The following is a 4,035-nucleotide window of genomic DNA, read 5'->3' as shown; positions in this document are numbered from 1 at the left end:
TAAAGCGTCGCTACCCTGACAACAACCGGCATCCAAAAACAACACCCAAAATGAGCGCAAAACAGGCAGCCGCGAGGAGACGTCAGCTCTGTGAGGTGGTCCTACTCCGCTCGGTGCACACAGCATCCGAGTTGACGGCGCCCACCGTCCTAGACGGTGTCGGAGCGCCCGGTGCCAGGCCGCAATACCAGTCAGCCCTTAGTGGCACCCGTGGCCCGCGGCCACCCGGCTCCCAGAGCCGCGACTTCATCCGAGTCAAAGAGATAGAAGAAGCTATTTACATAAGAAATTCGGACCACCCACGAGGCTTCCGTACTCACTCGCTTCAGGCTCGCCACTGCTCCGCGGGCGCTCAGCCTCGCTCTCCCAGGATGCAGACGACGTGGCTCTCGTACTGACGAACTGCATTAAAAAAACACTTGCGAAAAGGCTTAGCATGTTGACATGTTCAAACACACTACAGCCACCATCACCTCGCTCAAGAAAGCACGCCGCCGACGCTAGCGATCAAGATTCACGCTAGGCCTACGCTTCGGTTCAAACAAAGGTCTCGAACGAAGCAAAACTGTTAAAACTATCGTCCGATGCCCCAAGAGCCCCACGTTGGGCGCCAGATGTGGGTGCGCGACAAATCTAAAGGTCCGACTTACCACGACCGCATGGCGAGCGAATATGTTCGCCCCATGCTGGATCCCAACGCCTGGTCGTTCGCGTGTACGGTCACGCCAACGGTGGCGCATTCCAAGGCGGCCACGCGAGACGGTCTCGCAGAAGCATGGGTCGGCGCACGCGCAGGTCGGCACGTCCGTACCGCTTGCTTCCCGAACACAAAGAGCGCCTTCCGTTCCCGCACCCAAGTAACCCCGCCGGTAGCAGCGCAACACTCGCGCCATCTCTCGCGCTGCGCTTCAACCACATCGACCGCCGCGGCCGTCACGCAGGCCACGCGGCGAAGCCGGATTGCAGGAGATGGGGGAAAACAAGATATCTGGGGACGCGCGAGAGTCGCGCATCCCCACACACCATGCTGGTTAATTTAGTCAAAACGCGTTGATGTGCTAGTTGGTTTGAATCCATGATAGAATGTGTAAGCGCGACTGAAGAAGGACGTAGAAAGAAGCAGACACACAAAGACGTCCTCGTTCTGCGTCCTCGTTGAGTCACGCTTTCACATTCTGTCATTGTTAATTTAGTTAGTAAGCGAATGTTTACAAGCTTATACGACCGATAAAACTACTATGCTTACTTCGTACAGCTATCTATGAATTTGTTATCGCAATCGGTGCTTCTCCTTCCGGGAGGGACAGTGAATTTTTTTACTCTTGCATACTGGTAAATGACGACACAACAGAGTCAGTTTGTGAGTTCTTACATGACATTGACTACCTATAGTTATTTAGTTTTGTAAGGCTTAGAGAAACTAAGGAGTAGTAGAAATAAACTGTGCACACTGGTGTCGAGAAACTGGGAATCATAGTGTCAGCTTATAAGGGATCAGTGCAAAAAATACCTGATTGTAAGTCACCAACTAGTTATTTTACCGCGAAGTGCTCCAAGATAACCCATATACGAAGCACTCGGACGACTAAGAGGGTGCAATACATTGGCTTACACTGATCATAATGATGAGGTCCCGTCATCCAGCTAGCACCAAGATACAATAAGGATGTCCAGCCGTCTATACACTTCAAAGAACAAAATATGAGAGCGCGACGTCAGCCGAAAAGCCAAATTTGCAGTTACAAATGAGGTGAACTACAGTCACTCATTAATAAAGGACAGGCAGACGTAATTGCTGACCCAAATGAGGCACCTACTAGTCTACAAGCTTTGCAACTTATTCAGAACAAAGCACCAGAGCAATTTTTACATCAGCAGCCAACTGCATTTGGCATTGTATAAACCAAGTAAGCATTACAGTTATATTTCTGTTTTGCTATAAAGTGGGAACGCTACAAGCCGTACAGAAAGACGCGTGCACGCACGCAACGCTGTTGCCCAAGCGAGAACAAAAGGACACAAAACAGGGCGAGTCCAGTCTGGTTCACTACTATGGCCAGCGCGTCCTCTTCGAATGCATTCCGTTAAGTTGATTCGTGCTACGTTAACCATAAAAACTAACAAACAAAACCCTCGCATAAAAGTCGCAGTTTCGCCCGAAAGGTGAAGCATTGATTGCGGTAGCAAATTAGCAGACAGCCATACGAAGTTAGGATAGTACTTTTACCAGCCGTATCATCTTGCAAACGTTCACTTGCTAACTAAATTAACAAGCATGGTGTCAAAGTAAACACACGTCACAAAGTAAACATGAACACATCACACTTGATGACCGCGGACACTCGCTGTCAAAACGCTGGCGTGAAGAAACGCGGCAGCCGCAGCGAGCGATGTTCGTGCGGTCTATCGTTGCAACGCGAACTGAACGCCGAGAACACAGCGCGCACAAAGGTATACGAGCCGCCGACGCGCGCTGGCTAGCAGACGAAGCACTTGACGACGACAGCAAAATTGAAGACGACATGTAGTGTAACCCACGCCTCAAATATGTATTGGCCTCGAGCTCCACCAATGGGAAAGCTGGTGCCACCGTCGGCGTGACGTGCTATGAGGGATCACGTGGACATAGCGGACGCGTCGGCTGCTTCTGGAGCGCCGAAGCGAGCTGAAAACGAGAGTTTAAATTCCCTCGTACGATGCGGTCCTCATTTAGCGGCGAGATTTTCCCGCTTCGAGTGTCTACACTACAACGCTTGAAAGCACTACAATAGGTAGTGGCTGCCTTTGAAGGCGCGCAACATGGTAGGCTATTGCTCGGTGCCGCAGTGCCGGACGTACGCAACGGAGCCCGGTGTGAGCCTTATTCACACGTAGCCGCAGGACAAGAAGCTGCGTGAAGCTTGGCTCGCGAAACAAAACCCGCAAACAGTCATCGGCTACAACTCGAGTATGTAGCAAGCACAGACGCGAGGAAGATTTCTGCTACGGTGCCGGGTCTGCATGTTCGGAAAACGCGCACTGAGACGCTCGCCCGAGCCCGCTGCCCGACCAATGCCATGACGGTTTGGTCTATGAACTTGTCGATGCTAGAGATACTGGCAAGTTCACTGGAGTGGAAAGGGAGAGGTAAGAAGCACATAAAAGAAAGCATGGGATATGGTCATGTTTGTGTTATGAATTAATGCACTGGATTACAAAAAAAGCAGCGGGAAATCGCACGCTGAGAACAACGATAAACATACAGTGCGACGCAACTCGAGAAATAATATTGAAACGTCCAAGAACTTAGGAGAAAAAAAAAAGATAGAATCGTCGTGACGGCACATGACAGTCCCCTCCCCGTAGGCGTCGAAATCTCTACAATGAAATTATTTTTCAACAGCTCTGATAGCTCGCACGCAACAATGGTTGCTTGTATACTGTCAAATGCTCATATTCTGCAGCCTAAAGCTCATGGCACGGTGCGAAAACGCGCACGCGGCGAAAGCGATATAGTGCGCGGACAAGCATGCAGACGCGCAGTCGGTCGCTGCGAATCTGCGCGATCGCTGCATTGAGGCTTCATTCTATTACGCTCCATTTAGTTATACAAACACTATAGGAACATATCTCAGATAGTTTGCTCTCAGCGTTTACCCACCATTTCACCCAAGAAGCCGGTTCGGGAGACTCCATTGCGGCGACCGCGCGCAGTGGCGTTCACTGTACGTATTCGGTAAATAGACGTCTGTAAACGATTCTGTGCTTTCAGTTTGCCCAATATTATTATTTAGACAGCAAAAAACTTCTCTCGTTTCGAAAGTACTGACAGAAAATGTCCGGGAGAGCTCCTGCGTGGTGTTTTCAGTGAGCGCTGACAGCGAAACCTATGAGGAGCGCTACGTCAGCGAGGCGCTTCCGATAGATGGCGGCTCCGTAGCTCCTCGCCGCCAATACATAGCAAAAAGGTGTCACTATAAACCTGTCCTTCGTCCGGGTTGCGCTGTCCACCTCTAGGAATATGTTGTCACCAACTCGTTTAGCTTACTGTGTTAA

Source organism: Dermacentor variabilis, chromosome 2 (genome assembly GCF_050947875.1).
Source record: "Dermacentor variabilis isolate Ectoservices chromosome 2, ASM5094787v1, whole genome shotgun sequence".
In the NCBI taxonomy this organism is placed as follows: Eukaryota; Metazoa; Arthropoda; class Arachnida; order Ixodida; family Ixodidae; genus Dermacentor; species Dermacentor variabilis.
This window is presented reverse-complemented; position numbering follows the sequence as displayed.